The sequence below is a fragment of the Phocoena sinus genome, chromosome X, assembly GCF_008692025.1.
Source record: "Phocoena sinus isolate mPhoSin1 chromosome X, mPhoSin1.pri, whole genome shotgun sequence".
Lineage (NCBI taxonomy): Eukaryota > Metazoa > Chordata > Mammalia > Artiodactyla > Phocoenidae > Phocoena > Phocoena sinus.
Genome location: NC_045784.1, coordinates 10,089,447 through 10,107,868, shown reverse-complemented (window position 1 = coordinate 10,107,868; position 18,422 = coordinate 10,089,447). Strand labels below are relative to the sequence as shown.

The window sequence follows — 18,422 nt, the reverse complement described above, 5'->3', positions numbered from 1 at the left end:
GCCAGACAGCGACTGCCTGAGGACATTTCATCTCTGCCTCTCAGAATCCAGCCAGGGTCCTGCACAGAACGGGTGCTCAGGGAGGCTGGTGAAAGATCAGCTACATTTGTGCAAGTGGAGGTTTGCTAGAAAAAAGCTACCAAATGCAATATTATACCCCGGATTGACTCCTGGGATAGAAAAAGCACATTAATGGGAAAGCTGATGAAACCCAAATAAAGTCTGGTGTTTAGTTAATAGCATTGCCCCAATATCAGTTTGTTTTGACAAACAGTTGGAAATGTCAAATGTTAACATTAGGGGAAGGTGGATGAGGGGTATATGGGAACTCTCTGTACTATCTTTGCAACTTTTCTGCAAATTTAATCCCAGAGCAAAAAGTTTACTCAAACAAAAACAAGTATGCTCACTGGCTTTAAGGGCATGGCGACATTGTAAGATCAGTGGTACAATAAGAAAAATGGACTGAACTTTTCCCGGCCCCTCCCTGCTTCACCCCCCTCCTGGGGCCTGGCTCACTGGGTAGAGGTATAGAGTGGCCCTATCAGTGGGTGTCCGCTCAATATGCCACATCTGGAAATGTGGACAATTCAAAGTACAAAAGATTTAGCCATTCAAAGTGATGGTGAGAAGGGTCATTGGAACTAAAAGGTTTTTTTTTTCCTTGGACTTCCCAGAATCTCCCTCTGGAAACAGTTGGCATTTGCGAAGCCGAGATCACAGTCTCACGCAGAAAAGCCAGGCCTGCGATAGCTAGGTTGCCTCACAGCCTCATCCTTGAGACACTGCAATGGACCGAGATTTGGTGACAGAGAAAAGGGCGTTTGCCTTCACTATTCCCTTCCCCAAGGCTGGGAGGCTGTCACAGACTGGACCTAATATTGACCAGGAAACTAGCATTTGTTTCCCTGGGTGGCTTATCCAGCTGGTAGAAAACATTCTAGTAACTGATAAGAGAAGTGCACCTCTACTTGCCACCCCTTTAGCTCAACTTCAAACAAAAGAGACCAGTGAAAATTCCCAGAATGAAGTCCAACCTTCCGGGCCATTTCCTGGGGACTCAGAGCATTCCATTTGTCCTTCCTGAGAGGGTCAGGGAGAGTCCAACTGTCCTCTGGGGAGCGATCATCATCCCAGCGAAACCAGTCTTAACTACAGAAGGAGTAAGGCAGCCTCTGAGATTCTGGCAAACGCCGAGAAATCCAAAGTCAGCTATCTGTCACCCACTCGTCACCCCATCCTCACAACCTCCGCCAGATCTTACTGAACACAGACTAAATGGCCCAAAGTCTCAGACTGAGATGACGCCCCACGGAGCTGTGAAACCCTAGGCGCGCCAGAACTGCTTTTGCCTCCCCAAGAATAATGGGAACTGTTTAGCCTTTGCCCACTTAGAGATGTGAATTCAATTTTTTCTTATCATGACTGTTACACCATTTTCCTCTGAGAAGCAACTGAGCTCGCAATTGGGGGCTTAGTTCTCCCTAGCTCAGCCAGGTCACGGTGGGGGGACAGGGGCTGGCCTTTCCCTCCTGAGCTGCCCTCTGGGGCCCCAGAACACGCGTTCATACGCGCAGGGCCAGCCCAGGTGGTGGACAAAAGACTTGCCGTGGCGGGTAGCAAGCAGGTGCTACTGTAGGCTCTGTAAAGAGCCACAGAAGGCGGGTTTTGCAAGAATTCTGCTCTCGCACTATTGACGATAGCCAGGACACAGAAGCAACCTAAGCGTCCACCGACAGACGAATAGATAAAGAAGATGTGGCACATATATACAATGGAATATTACTCAGCCATAAAAAGGAACGAAATTGAGTTAGTTGTAGTGAGGTGGATGGACCTAGAGCCTGTCATACAGAGTGAAATAAGTCAGAAAGAGAAAAACAAATACCATATGGAAGAACACATATATATGGAATCTAAAAAAAAAAAAAGGTTCCAATGAACCTAGAAGCAGGACAGGAATAAAGACGCAGACGTAGAGAATGGACTTGAGGATATGGGGAGGGGGAAGGGTAAGCTGTGACAAAGTGAGAGAGCGGCATGGACATATATACACTACCAAACGTAAAATAGATAGCTAGTGGGAAGCAGCCGCATAGCACAGGGAGATCAGCTCGGTGCTTTGTGACCACCTAGAGGGGTGGGATAGGGAGGGTGGGAGGGAGACACAAGCGGGAGGAGATATGGGGATGTATGTATATGTAGAGCTGATTCACTTTGATGTACAGCAGAAACTAACACAACATTATAAAGCAATTATACTCCAATAAAGATGTTTAAAAAAATTTTTTTTAATTAAAAAAATAAAGAATCCTGCTCTCTACAGACTGTTTCTGCCACCTTTCCCAAATCAAGTCCCGGTTCACGCTTGCGCCTTCCTTCAGGATGGCTCAATCAAAGGATCTTTACAGTGGATAGCGGCAGCCCCTCACAGAGGAAAAGCTCCAGCATGGGGCAGGCTTTTTCCTATTATTATTTCCCAGCCAAGGATGCAAGCTTTCATTTGCAGACGCAGACCGAGTCACCCTTGCACCCGAGATTAGCACGCAGGAGTCTCAGCTTGCAATCTGGCGGGGAGACGCTTCCTATATTATTTATGCAACGGTAACCCTTACTCACTTCTCCCCTCCCCGAGTTTCAGACACATGCACCCCTTTTTCTCTTGGCATAAACTGTGTGGCCTTGGTTGGCTCTTCCATCAAGCGACTTTACCATGTGGCCCCGGCAGCGGGCTGAGCTAACCCCGAGTCTGAAACATCTGTTTTTTGCCCAGATAATTACGTGCCTAACACTGTAATTCAGGCTTCGCACTGGTGTTCCATAACGTTTTCTTTTTTTAAGCTGGATTCTTCCAAAGGAGGGGAGTAGGGCAATAGGGAAGGGAAGAAAGGAAATGCCAGCTTTGACTCTGAGGTTTCTCTTGCAGTTGTGCTGAGCAAAGTGGAGCAGAGGCGCCTAGACCCTCGCTACTCAAGTGTGGTCCATGGACCAGTAATATGAGCGTCACCAGAATGCTTGCTGGAAATGCAGAATCTCGGTCCCCAGCTAGACATCTTGAATTGGAACCTGCATTTTCACAAGATTCCCAGCTGACTCTCGCGCATATTAAAGCAGGAAGTGTCCTGAGTGCTTAAGGACCACAGAGTTGATGAGGTCAACTCTAGACCACTCTGAAGTCACCAACTGGTAAATTAACCCTTTCTACATCTTAGGTACCATTACTGCTGGCACAAGTTGGTACAGGAATAGTGTTGAACAATTTATTTTGTACTCGTAAGAAAATCAATACAAACTGATTGCAAAGGGAAGAAATGATAAGACTTCAAAATCGGATGGCAGCAGCTCATTTCCAACTGGGGGCAAGCCGAGGATGGAGGCAAAAGGGAAGAGCACTGGTCTTGGGTCACAAGAGTTGGGTCTTATTCCCAGGGGGCATAGCCAGCTGGGGGCCCTTGGGCCATCTCTCAGTGCCCCCGTTTCTTCATCTGTGCAGAGGTAGAATGGTGACTAGATTTAATGATTCTTACAATCATAATGTGTCTAATAAAATAGCATGGATCCCCACGCTCCCATTCTCTCTCCATCTCCTTCACATTATTTTACTTTTCTCCAAAGCATTTATCAACATGCCTGGCATATTATATATTCCTTTTGTTTCGGGGTGGGGGGCGGTCAGTGTCTCCTTGCTAGAATGCAAGCTCCCTTGGGGCAGGAACTCTGTATTTTAGTCGCTGTTTAACTCCAAAAGTTGGAAAAGCCCCAAGCATACAGCAAGCTGTAGGAATCAACCTTTCCCATCTCTAACGCACCAAGAAGAATCATGAATATTTGTTATTAAATGGTTCCCCAAACTTTCTAAGCCCAAGAGAAAAACCAACATTACTTTCAGTTCTTATTTCATGATTCTCTAGCTACATCTCTTCATTCATCCCTGCACACCATCACATTATGTTACTTTCTGCATAAGGTCTGACTTCCCTTGAACCCTTACTCACAAATCTGTAGGTCATGTTTTCTTTAGGTACCTTTGCAAAACTGACGATGTTTTAAAACTTCGTTGAACACACCAGTCAGAATGGCCATCATCAAAAAGTCTACAAATAATAAATGCTGGAGAGGGTGTAGAGAAAAGGGAACCCTCCTACACTGTTGGTGGGAATGTAAATTGGTGCAGCCACTATAGAAAACAGTATGGAGGTTCCTTAAAAAACTAAAAATAGGGCTTCCCTGGTGGCGCAGTGGTTGAGAGTCCGCCTGCCGATGCAAGGGACACGGGTTCATGCCCCGGTCTGGGAAGATCCCACATGCCGCAGAGTGGCTAGGCCCGTGAGCCATGGCCACTGAGCCTGTGTGTCCGGAGCCTGTCCTCTGCAATGCGAGAGGCCACAACAGTGAGAGGCCCACGTACCGAAAAAAAAAAACAAACTAAAAATAGAGTTACCGTTATGATCCAGCAATCCCACTCCTGGCCATATATCAAAAGGAAACCATAATTCAAAAGGATACATGCACCCCTATGTTCACTGCAGCACTATTCACAATAGCCAAGACATGGAAGCAACCTAAGTGTCCATTGACAGATGAATGGATAAGTATGTGGTACATATACACAATGGAATATTACTCAGCCATAAAAAAGAATGAAATAATGCCATTTGCAGCAACATGGTTAGACCCAGAGATGATCATACTGAGCGAAGTCAGACAAAGACAAATATCATATGATATCGCTTATATGTGGAATCTAAAAGAATGATGCAAATGAACTTATATACAAAACAGAAAGAGACCCACAGAGGTAGAAAACAAAATTATGGTTACCAAAGGGGAAAGGGGAGGGGTAAATCAGGAGTTTGGGATTAACATATACACACTACTACATATAAAAGACATAAACAACAAGGACTTCTGTATAGCACAGGGAACTCTACTCAATATTTTGTAATAACCTATAAGACAAAAGAATCTGAAAAAGAATATACATATGTGTATACCTATATATCTATATAGATATGTATTTAAAACTGAATCACTTTGCTGTACACCTGAAACTAACACAACATTGTAAATCACACTTCAACACTGTAAATCACTTCATTGTAAATCACACTTCAATTAAAAAAAAAAACTGTTGAACACATCATATCCGCTCTCCTTATTCATCGCTCACAGAAAAGGAGGTCTTCTCCTTGGGGTCCAGTATTTCAACAGGAAAACTAATTTTCCCTTCCCACGAAAAATCCAATGAAAGCTTGGAAAGGCACTCATGGGCAGATCAGTAACATCTTTCAAAAAGGCAGTTACAAACACACCAGGCCTACAAGATGTTGTCTTTTATAGACTCTTCATTTTTCTAGGATGCAAAAGTATCAGAGGACTAGCTTGAGATGAATGGTGACTACTATGGAAAGTCAGGAATGGCCAAAAGAGGAAAAATTCCCCTGTAGTAGAGTCATATGTTTTCCTCATTAGTTCTTCCTGTTTAAACCCTTAGCATTCCCCTCCATCTTCTCTTCACACTCCCAAGCACATTTCAGACCTCCCTCATTCCCTGATCGGTTTTTGTATTTCATTTACGGGCTGGTGTGACAAAATCCTGTGGAAAATCATGCAATCACTTGCCTAGAACACATTTGTCGGTCTGGACTCAAATGAATTTAAAAGTTGCCAAACATACTATTTGCAGGCCGTGTACTCACACCCCTTAATGACAGGGATCTCTGCCTTGGTCGGAATCTGTAGGAAGCAATGGTGATGCACCATCGTCCACCATTCTTGGTCCCAGCATTGTCACACTGCCCAACCCAAGTGTTACTCATCCCACAGAGCTACCTGGAAGATGCTATTGCACGTAACATCAGTCCCGACAGTTTTCCCTTTTAGCACTGTTTTTTTTAATTTGTTTATTTTGTTTTGTGTTTTCAAATCTTGAGGCCCAGAACTCATCCTGATACAGGCAGATGTGGCAGCATTAGAAGTAGGTAAGTTGTAAATGTCCACCAACAGATGAATGGATAAAGAAGATGTGGTACATATATACAATAGAATATTACTCAGCCATAAAAAAGAATGAAATAATGCCATTTGCAGCAACATGGATGGACCTAGAGATGATCATACTAAGTAAAGTAAGCCAGACAAAGACAAATATCATATGATATTGCTTCTATGTGGAATCTAAAATAAAATGATACAAATGAACTTATATACAAAACAGAAATAGACCCACAGACATAGAGAACAAACTTATAGTTACCAAAGGGGAAAGGTGGGAAGGGGTAAATTAGGAGTTTGGGATTAACAGATACACACTACTATATATAAAATAGGTAACCAACAAGGACCTACTGTATAGCACAGGGAACTACACTCAATATTTTATAATAACCTATAAGGGAAAAGAATCTGAAAGAGAATATATATATGTACATATGTATAATTGAATCACTTTGCTGTACACTTGAAACTAACACAACACTGTAAATCATCTACAATTCAATTTTTAAAAAAAGAAAGGGAATATGACAAAGCAAAAAAAAAAAATAGAAGTAGGTAGGTTTGCCAAGAGCCTACGTGGATACACAGGCCACCATGTTCTATTTCTCTTTGTTCAACAATGCCTCCACTTATTCTTATTTTTTCTCTTCTGGCTTTGAGCAATGATGTGTTTTGTTCCAAAAGAGAACCACCAAAGAAAGGGGTTGTGCATTGCTCATCCAACCTCAGGGCGCTCTTTTTGTAGGATTCTTCTGCCCACTCACTGTTTCATATGCGAAAGCATTTAAATTCAAAACTCACTAAGTCAGAACTGAAACTACGTGGGTTTCAGGTCTCCTTTTCCATTTGCCCTTCTTTAAAAACTAGGGAGTCCTACAGGGAGATGTGCGTGTGTGCCAGGAAGGGTGAGCGAGAAGGCTGTGGGGTGCTGTGCTGGAACCCATGATACTGTGGCTCGCCTATGAATCACAGACCTTTAGAGGTGGAAAGACCCTGATCCAATTCCATCGTTCTACAAATGAGAAACTCAAAGCCAGAGAGAGGGACCCGCCCAAAGTCACATGGCGAATTAGAAGCCAAGAGCAGACCCATACATCTTGACTGCAGTTGGGTGCCCTAATCTAGATCTATTTGGTCTCCTGTTCCCCAACAAGATCAGAGAACCATGCAATTAAAAAAAAACCTTGAAGCCAATGGCAAGTCCCCACACACTACTTAATATGAAAGAGCATCTCTACCTATTTTCAAAGAAGGCAACATAAGCCAGGATCTAGACCTAGTGAAGAGTTCTTAGTAGTCCTTATACAGAGAGATCTGTGTGACTCCCAACCAATTCTATGCAACCGCAGTTCAGGTGACTTACGTTCAACATCAAGCAACCTAGAGAAGTGAAGTACTGAGGAGCCTTGGGAGCTGGGTTAACTGGGACATTTTCTTGGTAGAGGTAAGGTTCTGGGGTCATTGCCAATTAGATGAAGAAGTCCCGAGAAACCATCCCATGAGGAAGGCCTCGGTGACTCTAGTGGGTCGGGATTTTCCAAACAAGTTCATACCAGCCACATGTTAAGAGCCAAATAACAGTCACAAAGGAATCCAAAGGGGAGCTTCTGTGCTGAGAATGGATGGGGCCTTTTCAACAATTTTTAGGATAACTTGTTGACAAGATGACTGTAAAAACTGTGATGAAAAGACATTAGAAACAAACGATTTTCAAGCGAGACTAAAGAACAGGTGGAAAAAGTGGTTGATGGGGCCTTTTTTTTTTTTTTTTTTCACATGACTATTCCAGCAGCCCACGGGTCAGGCCTGGACCCTTCATCCACCCAGCCAAGGAGCCCTGATGGTCCTTTCAGGAGGGAATAGGTCTCTGCAACCTTTATGCTCATAAGAAAACTGAAAGACTCTGCAACAGTAAGAAAAGAAAGCCAAACAAGCTTCAAAGGCCAAAGTCTGCAAAGATGGAAACTGTTAATTCACGAACATTTGGTCAGATTCTTACTAGATGGAGGTCAGAGGTCCTTTACTTTGTACTAAAACATAAAATTAGTTGCAGCAACCAGAGATGTGTTTGAAGGGACAGTGCAGTGAATCTTCCCAGGCAGAAGTTGATCAAGAGGATGAACCAAGCAATGCATGAACAGCTGGTCTCTGCCTGTGAGAGGAAAAGACGGCTTAATTCCCACCCCCTGAAATGAGATGCTGAGAAGCAATTAGAAAACAAGGCGGGGAAGCATCCAAGTGGCTGAGTGAAAACAAGCAGAGATTCTCTACTAGGGGTCTCAGATTCCTGCAGGCTCACAGTTATAACAGGGACTGAGAGATTCAATATCAAATATGTATTTTCCCACTCAAAAGAATGCAATGCCCTAGCCAGAAGATTCTTTTTAAATAAGTTTCAAAATTGTAAAAATAATCATAGTATCTTACAGCAGGCCACAAAAATTTGAGGATACCAAAAAGGGGTCGCTTTTTTTAAGAAGTACAGAACTGCTGATAGAGCAATATAAATGGAAAATAGAAATGAAATATATCAATATAAATGAAAAATATATATGGACGAGGAGAGATCAAGGGATTGTCATAGAGGAGAATGAGGATGAAAGTCCCAGAAAAGGAGAATTTGAATGCTTCAGCTAATTTCTTTGTGGTCCCCGCCCCATCCCAAAGGTAGAGGGTTCTACTGGTTTTATAAGGACGGTTTGGTTAGCAGAATGTGTGAATAAGGCTAAGGTTTGGAGGAAGAATCATCGAAGTCTCTGAAAAGGGCTTTTATTTCCAACCCAAAGGGAAAAAAATCTGAAACTTTTTTACAGCACTAAACGATTTATTCATATACTGCATATATACGCACAATGACAAGAGAGAAAAATCTTTGCAACTTTGGGGCTTTAATTTTCCGGTTCTGAAATGACCCAAACATTGTCATATTCATTCCAGAGACAGAGAAGTACAGTTTAATGAAATGATCGTTACATTTTTGAACCGTTTAGCTTAAAGGCCATAGAAACGCAAATGATGAACAGGAAGTCAGGGCTGCCAAACCACTGAGGTAGCTGAAGGCAGATTTTCTCACTACATCTCCAGACACATGGAAAAAAGGAAAAGGAAGGCTCTAGAGATGCACGGTCTAGTAAACTTCTCAATGTAATCTCAGGAGTACAAACAGTACTACGGACCCAGGAACTCGTGATTCAAATCTAACGTTATCCAAAATAGAAGAATTCGAAGGACAGATTAGATAGATTAGAAAAATAAGCAGAGATTCTCTACTCTGGGTCTCAGATTCCTGCAGACTCACAGTTATAAAAGGGACTTATCCCTGTTATGGGAGGGAGAAGATTCCTGAGTTCAACAAACACCAACCCCACCATCTCTGGTTGTCTGGGACACAAAGGTGAATAAAATGCACCTTCTCCCTCAGAGCTCACACCTGGCTTACATTTTTAAATCTTTAAGGTTTATTAATAAAGGAAAAAAGAAAAAGAAAACCTTCAAAATCAGGGAGAGGAAATCTGAAAGCATTTTCTATTTTCTCGTGCTATGCTAGTTTTTTCCCCCCCAGCTTTATTAAGACGTAAAAGCTAGATTTTTAAAAAGTCACTCTATTTTATGTTGTCTTTAAAAAAAAAAAAAAATCGCACGCTGGTATGAATACAAGAGAGAATTCTAAAAACGTAGGTTTGTGTATTTAACCTCATATTCTATTAAAGAGCTAAAACAAATGGATCTCAATCAGTGATATTGGAGCTGAAGGCTTGAAGTTCATTATCAGCCTGTCTGGAAATGATTTGCTTGCTCTCTGGGGTTCTTGATTTTTATTTGCATGTGTTTCTGCCCAGCGGCTGAAAGGTCGGCAAGAGGAAACACTGCTGCAGGGCCCCAGTCCGTCTCATTCTTGAGAAACAGCTGAGCTGGCTCCTGGGACAGGCTCATGCTTCAAGAATACTGTGGGCTTGTCAAGCCAGTCATCATAGCCACAACAGCACTGCCATTTCAAACACCAGATTCAATGTCATTTTTTTTTGTTTTTATTCCATAGCCAAAGAACAGACAGCAAACATAGACACTTTTTGCCTGCTATTTTCAAGCCTTTCTTAGCAAGTCTTGGAAGAATGTATGAGCAGGCGTTCCTGCTCTGTCTGAAAAAAAAAAAAAAACACACCAAAAAACAACAGTGCAGAAGAGTGCAAAAGGTTTCACTTCCTTTTTAATCTTTACTGAGCAGAAAAGAGCAGCTTGAAAATGGTGTCTCTGGGGAGGAGAGAGTCACTTCCTGGCGGCCTTTGTCAACAGAGACCCTGCCATGTGACCCATCTTCAGACAGTATAGAGAAGCACGGTTTATTATATCTTTCATGGAAACACCCAATTAAGTCATGTGGAGTGTTGACTTAGCATCCTTTCCCGAACATTCCAGGGACTCTGACAGCCAAATGGTGCAGCCATGGGTAAAATGTACCTCTCTATAAGGTTTTCAAATGTGCTCTAAGGAGTCCACCCACCGGCCAGCTGCTTAAATGGTTCCAAGAGTCCAGAAATATAAGACTAAAATTGCATCAGTACCACGTGGATTATTCCTCTTAACAATAATGCTGCAGGTGGTACAAATTACATATCTATATCTGTATTTGGTCATTAAGAAAAATGCCACAAATGTCTAGAAGGAAAAGAAGACACTCATAAAATAGTAGTCATCAAATTTGAGAAGCTAATAACACAAGATACTCACTCTCAGATTTTCTTAGTATAATTTGCAATACCCATTGGCAATATGAACCCCTAGTCACATCTACCGCTTCTCTGCTTTTGATAAATGCCATGGCTTCCTAGTTTTTAAAGAGATAAATCCTAGGTGTAATGCTGAGCTTCAGATAATAATAATAAAGGTGTTTTATCCTGTTTTGTCACTGACTAAAAAGAAAGTGAGATGAGCTGAATGGGAAAAAATACAGCTGGGGATCACTGAATGAGAAACTCACGCCGGAGGAAACGTGTGGGCGAAACTGAACACTTGGTTCAGAGCTGAAAACTGCATCTGACTGGCTGCTTGCAATTTCGCCTTCCAGATGGCAGTTTTTCCCTCGCAAGAGACACGGAAGAGACTGACAGAAATCTGGCTTACTCCTACTAGAAGCCTTTGGTTTGGCCGTTGGTAAACTGGAAATCGAGTTAACCACATCTGCTGAATGACCAGTCAGTTCAACCTCACTCTTGTTCTCTTGTAGAATTCGGCAACCCGCTGAATGGTTCTGACCAGCTTTGCCAGAGATGAGTTAGGCGTATGGGAGTCAATACAACTTTGAACGATGCTTGTCACGAGATTTCTAGTCCCTGGGATAGGACTGCAAATCTCTTACGGCCCAAGCCCCTCTGTGTTTCCTTTGTGTGTCTTTCAGTGTCTTCCCCATAACAGGCGCTTCCTAAGTGTGTGTGAATGAATGAAATCTGCTCGTGTCCCACCCATCCCACCCCTCCAAATACATACATATAAATAAGCAAATAAATCAAAAGGATAAACAGTGAGTCCATGGGAAGCCCAGACACTTTGTGTCCACATAGACTTCCACACTGTCAAACACCTGGATGCTTGGAAACATCTGGATGGTTGCCTCCATTATTCTATGTTCCTCCAGTGATTTAATGATAAAAGTAGATTATATACAGAGACAGATTCTGAAGTAAGACAATAAATGATCTACCAATCCTATAGTCCTTTTGCTCCTACGGTCTAAAATAATTCCTATTTTATGAAAAATTTAGCAAGATCTGGATCTGCTACTTAGGATGGTTTGCTAGTACTTGACAATGAGACTCAGAATGTTGCTGTATGTTGATGTCATTTCCCTCCCTCTCTCCCCCCTCTCTTTTCTGTAAAATTTTAGAATAGTTAGCTCTTCGGTTCACTCTGATAGGAGCTCCGAGGATCCCAAAGCACCAGGCATGTCCGAGAATTCCAGGATGGCTGAGTTACTGGACCTACAGCACAGCCCCGGTTCCCAGGAATTCTCCTTTCCCAGGCTCCCCAGGCACCACCCACAGCCATACCAGCCACTCTGCAGAGCGTTCCTCAGCCAGCAGGCCCTCTCCCTGTTACCAGACCAGAAGCCATTCTGGAGAATAAGAAGCCAATATAAGGAGAAGACAAAAGCCCGCAGTGTGTGATTTCTGTCTGCCCATTGTTGTAAGCACAAGGTAACGTGGGGTTGTGGATTTTCCACAGATCAGCAAGTCTGTAATCAAGGGAATCTCTTTGTCTTTACTTCCAAGGACACGAGCAAATTGAGAGTGGTGTTTTTCTGGGGGGGGTCACCTTGTTTGGGGGAGTTTGTTTTTGTTTTCTCTCTCCTTCCCTTCAGAGAGGAACGGCTTAACACAGGCCTTTAGCTTGTGACTAGGAGGTAGGTGAGAATTATCACTCAGTACAGAAACTACAGGTCCTGGGTTAGATATTTGTATTTCTCCATTTGCTACACAATACTTTATCAAGATCTTTGGCAAACGTTCTTACACTCTGACTTTCTCTATTGGTTTCATATTAACAGACCTTACCTTAGATCGGGGAAGAACGCAGGGGCCACGTGGACAGATCAAATGTTTGTCAGGTTCAAATAGTTCTGTGGGTAACAATAAAGAGAAAAAAATAATTTGGTTAAGCAGTGATTTGACTTTAAAAAGAAGATAATCACATCCATTAATCCCCAGACAATTATTAAGCGTGTACTTTTGTCCAGATTTAAATTCAAGCAACAGTTATTCGGTGCAGACGCTTTCACAGACTTATCTCACTTTGTTTTCAAGCACCATTTACTGAACTAGCTTGCTCTCAGTAAGCCCTTTCTACTATAAAACCAGGATTAATTTGCATTCCTAATTCCTTCCTCTTGTCTTGCTTTCTTGAAGATCCTGTGATGCACGTTCTGGCAATGTCCAATATCGTTTTTCCGTTGGATGAACAGAACGTCTGTATGTATAAAAATGAATGAAAATATCTGACACCTGTTCACCACTTGCTATTTGCCAGTCACAGTTCCAGACCCTTTGTAAGTATTATCTTATTGAATTCTGGCACCAGCCTGAAGTGGTAGATGCTGGAACGCTAAAATGATGCTATAAAGATCTCCAGTTTACAGTTGAGAGCACGGAGGCACGGAGAAGTTAAATTACTTGTACATTCACACAGCTAGTTAGTGGAAGAGGTAAGATTCAAAACTGGCTCCCTCCAACTCTTGGAGTCATGCTTCCCTTGCCTGGTGTGAGAGCCAAAATTCTAACATGGTATCTATGATCTCAGCCCCCTGGTGTTACACCACGATTAGGTTATGTTATATGACAAAGGCAATGGATGTCGCTCCCTTGATTGTGTGACATCATATGGCAAGGTAGAAGGGAATTTGCAAATGTAATTGAGGTCCCAAATCAGTGAACTCTAAGTAATCAAAAGAGTGATTATCCTGGGTGGGTCTGACTTAATCAGTTGGGCATCCTCTAAAAGAGGGCTTAGGCCTTCTCTGAGTCAGAGACTCTTTCCTGATGACCTTGAAGAAGAAATCCACCATGGGTTTTATAGCTTCAAGGAAAAGAATTCTGCCCCCAAACTACTCGAAGTTGGAAGGGGACACAAGCTTCCAGATGAGACCACAGCCCCAGCCGACACCTTGATTGCACCTCTGTGATATCCTGAGCCAAAGATCTAGCTATACCATTCCCAGACTCCTAATGGATAAAAACTGTGAGATGATAAATGTGTTGCTTTAAGCCATTAAACCTGTGGTAATTTGTTATACAACAGTAGAAAATTAAGCAAAAAACAAGTATGTGAATTATCTGATGACACAAATAAAACTATCAATAAAAAGTCTGGGGCTTCCCTGGCAGTCCAGTGGTTCAGACTCCACACTTCCACTGCAGGGGGCACAGGTTCAATCCCTGGTCGGGGAGCTAAGATCCCCCATGCCACGCGGCAAGGCCCCGCCCACCAAAAAAAAAGTTTGATAACCTATAAGGGAAAAGAATCTAAAAAGAATATATATATTCACATATATGTATAACTGAATCACTTTGCTGTACACCTGAAACACAATATTGTAAATCAACTATATTTCAATAAAAAATTTTTTTAAAAGTTTGATCGCACAAATATGTAAAGAATGTATTATGTATTTATAAATTATATACACGAAATTACCCCCAAATAAAACATTAGATAGCCACATACACACACAAACCAGAAATTATAACCATTGTTCTTAGCCACGTCCGTCCTCCACCACTGACAAGGTTGTAACAAGTACTGAAATTCTAACCTTCATTATCCCCTCACAAATGGACTAAAACCTGCCCAAAATAAAAGGAAGAGGCAGGCTTTTGAGAACCTGACTATAGAACTTCTAGGGGGCCATTCATGGAAGGACACAGACTCAGCCTTTTTATGGGCCCCCCCCTCAAAGAATGTGTGCTTTGAGACCCTAAACATTCAAAGGTCATCCTGATCACTGCCTACACCGACCAAAGTCAGAGCTACGTGACCCTCATCCAGCAATCAATCAGCAAGGGTTTGTGATGGCCTAGGGCTGCCTGGCTCTGCTTTCGGGAAGGGAAGCATGCTACTCCAGAAAAAGCGCATTTTGGCAATAGATAAAATACGCCCTCGATCCTTGGGCTCTAGCCTTCAAACATTCCCACTATGCAAAATTTAGATTTTTGTTTTCTACTTTCACCTCCAGATTTTAATTTCCCCCACTTATGCAAGACGCTTCGCTAGAAATTACATCACATGAGAAGTTTGGTTTACATCCCAGGCCAGTTCATTGCAGTGATCTTGCTATGTCTACCCACTTCATGCTGGGCCTCAGTTCTCTTTCCAAAAATAGCTTTGTCTGGAAGAGGAAGCAGCAAACGTTTTCTGAAATGGGCCACATAGTAAATATTTTCTGTTTTGCAGGCCATATAGTCTCTGTCAGAGCTACCCAACTCTGCCATTGAACATGAAAGCCAGAAGCAAGCTGCAAATGAATGAGGGCGCCAATCAAACTTGATTTATGAACACTGAAATGTGAATTTCATGTAATTTTTACACGCCAAGAAATAGTATTCTTCTTTTGTTTTCCAGTCCTTTACAAATACAAATGCCAGCCTTAGCATTCAGGCTGTAGAAAAACGGGTAGCTGGCCATATCTGGCCCTCAGGCCAGAGTTTGCTGACTCTGGTATGTAGAGAGATATTATCAGAGTTAATGAATTAATCATTATAGAAGATTTTTCTCTCTTTGAAATGAAAATTTTCTGAATGAAAAAGCAGCAGTATATAGATGTGTATTAAATTAGCAAAGATGTCCTTATAGTGGTCAGGTTTACAAATCATGCCACATCTTCAAAGGGGAGGCTGATTTTACTTTTGCTAAGGGAACTTGTTGTGCATTTCATTCATTCAAGAAACTCAGTCAACCGGGACGTACCTTGTGGTTCTCACAACTAAAGACCCAGGTAGTAGGTTAAAATTACCATGGAGTCCTTTGCACTATTTGACATACACACATCAGCATGTATGAAAAATAAACCATGTGATGGCAGAAGCCTTAAATGTGATTGGTGGCAAACAGCCGAGATAATCAAACCGGAAGTGACTCAACCAAATCCAGATCTCTGCCACCTTCAGATAACCATGGACAACATTCAACTCTCCAAGTTTTCCTATGTCCTCGTTCATCACATTGAGATATACACTTTTGTTCTCAGATACAGCTGACTGTAGTGCCATGCTACAAAACAAACAGGTATTTATGCTACATTATGTGCCATTATGCTACAAAACAAACAGGTATAACTTTAAAGATGTAAAAGACTGGACTAAAGAGTTTGCATATTCTTAGAGAAAGCATCTCTTTAGCCAATGGGAAACATGGAGAGTGGCAATCCCATTTTCCAGAGTTCAAACTTTTAGGCACCGAATTACTATATATATATAATTTTGTCTTTTTACAAACCTCGAAAGAAAGAAGGGAGGAAAAATATGAATCATTTTTCTAGAACTAGATAGAAAACTATTCTCATGATTTTGTGTTGTCCTGTTTGCATATCAGAGTTTTGCTGCATTACACCAATTTTATGCCACTGTATCCTCTACAGTGTAATGTGTTGATGGGTAAGGAAAAACCAGGAGTATCCACTTGGACGGTCTGGCAAAACTCAGTTTAGAGTAAATATAAGCTCTCTGGAGATATCTACCATGAGGAGTGTTCTTTTTTTTTTTTTTTAATTCTTCCCTATGGCCTCCAAGGGCCAACTCTGTTCTGGGATCCAGGTTCCCCTCAGTCCTCCCTCAGTGCTCTCACCCTGACTCCAAGCAGGACCTGGGATTCTCTCCTGTGCCCGCCTGAGATCATGCCCCTTATACCCCCTCCCCAGCCTCTCTGAGACCCCGCCCCATACTCCCCCTCCCCAGCGTCTCTGTGACCCGGATGTCACGAAGTGCTGCACGTGCTCATCCCGCCCTATGGCCACCCAAGGCCAACTCTGTTCTGGGGTCCAGGCTCCCCTCAGTCCTCCCTCAGGGCCCTCACCTTGACTCCACGCAGGACCTGGGATTCTCTCCTGTGCCCGCCTGAGACCCCGTCCCTTATACCCCCCTCCCCAGCCTCTCTGAGGCCCCGCCCCTTACTCCCCCGCTCCAGCGTCTCTGAGACCCGGATGTCAGGAAGTGCTGCATGTGCTCACCACGCCCTATGGCCTCCAAGGGCCAACTCTGTTCAGGCGCCTAGTTTTCCCTCAGTCCTCCCTCCGTGCTCTCACCCTGATTCCAAGCAGGACCTGGGATTCTCTCCTGTGCACACCAGACACCCCGCCCCTTATACCCACTCCCCAGCGTCTCTGAGACCCGGATGTCAGGAAGTGCTGCAAGTGCTCATTCCGCCCTATGGCCTCCCAGGGCCAACTCTGTTTTGGGGTCCAGGTTCCCCTCAGTCCTCGCTCAGGGCACTCACCTTGACTCCACGCAGGACCTAGCATTCTCTCTCGGGCCCACCAGACACCCCAACCCTTATACCGCCTCTCCAGCCTCGCTGAGACCCCGCCCCATACTCCCCCTCCCCAGCGTCTCTGAGACCCGGATGTCAGGAAGTGCTGCACGTGCTCATCCCGCCCTATGGCCTCCCAGGGCCAACTCTGTTCTGGGGTCCAGGCTCCCCTCAGTCCTCCCTCAGTGCTCTCAACCTGACTCCAAGCAAGACCTGGGATTCTCTCCCGTGCACACCAGACACCCCGCCCCTTATACCCCCTCCCCAGCCTCTCTGAGGCCCCGCCCCTTACTCCCCCGCTCCAGCGTCTCTGAGACCCGGATGTCAGGAAGTGCTGCATGTGCTCACCACGCCCTATGGCCTCCAAGGGCCAACTCTGTTCTGGCGCCTAGTTTTCCCTCAGTCCTCCCTCCGTGCTCTCACCCTGACTCCACACAGGACCTGGGATTCTCTCCTGTGCCGGCCTGAGATCCCGCCCCTTATACCCACTCCCCAGCGTCTCTGTGACCCGGATGTCAGGAAGTGCTGCACGTGCTCATCCCGCCCTATGGCCACCCAGGGCCAACTCTGTTCTGGGGTCCAGGCTCCCCTCAGTCCTCCCTCAGGGCCCTCACCTTGACTCCACGCAGGACCTGGGATTCTCTCCTGTGCACACCAGACACCCCGCCCCTTATACCCCCTCCCCAGCCTCTCTGAGACCCCGCCCCATACTCCCCCTCCCCAGCGTCTCTGAGACCCGGATGTCAGGAAGTGCTGCACGTGTTCATCCTGCCCTATGGTCTCCAAGGGCCAACTCTGTTCTGGGATCCAGGTTCCCCTCGCTCAGTGCTCTCACCTTGACTCCAAGCAGGACCTGGATTCTCTCCTGTGACCGCCTGAGACCCCCGAGGAGTGTTCTTTTTAAAGCTCATTGTTTGTTTTAATCCAATGGGAAAAAAAAAGATAAAAACTGAGGAATAAGATCCATAAACAAAAAGCACAAATATTAAGACTGGCAAATGGAGAAGGGCAGTCCGGGGATGAACTGAAAGCCAAGTTCAACTTTCAGATTGTCCTGGCAAAACTGTCATTAAAGTGAAGGATTAAGGCCCACCTGAGCACAATATCTTAAACTCAGTAAGTCTTAATGAAAAATCTACTAGTATATGTCCTTACAGTGCTTTCAAATACAGTTTTCTGTTTATATGACTACAGATACACACATGTGAAAAATACAGAAAAGTACAAAGAAGAATATACAATTAAAAACCGAATCCACCACCTATTACTAATGCCTTCCGTTTTTAAGGAGAAGGGCTACAATTTTCATTATTGCAATAAAAATTACAAACTTTTTGAGCTACAACAGTCAAATAAAATTAATAACCCAACATCTAACTATAGAACTATGGAAACTCTAATCTAGAAAAGTCATG

The 18,422-nt window shown here is 43.6% G+C and overlaps 1 long non-coding RNA gene across 1 annotated transcript in view; it reads right to left on the bottom strand.

The window, feature by feature from the left end:
- The window catches only part of LOC116747692, a 48,857-nt gene that overhangs the window by 14,278 nt on the left and 16,157 nt on the right, over positions 1-18,422 (bottom strand). Inside the window, exon 6 of the long non-coding RNA XR_004348102.1 lies at positions 12,546-12,610. This is a non-coding gene — a long non-coding RNA (uncharacterized LOC116747692). The remainder of the gene's footprint in view (positions 1-12,545; positions 12,611-18,422) is intronic.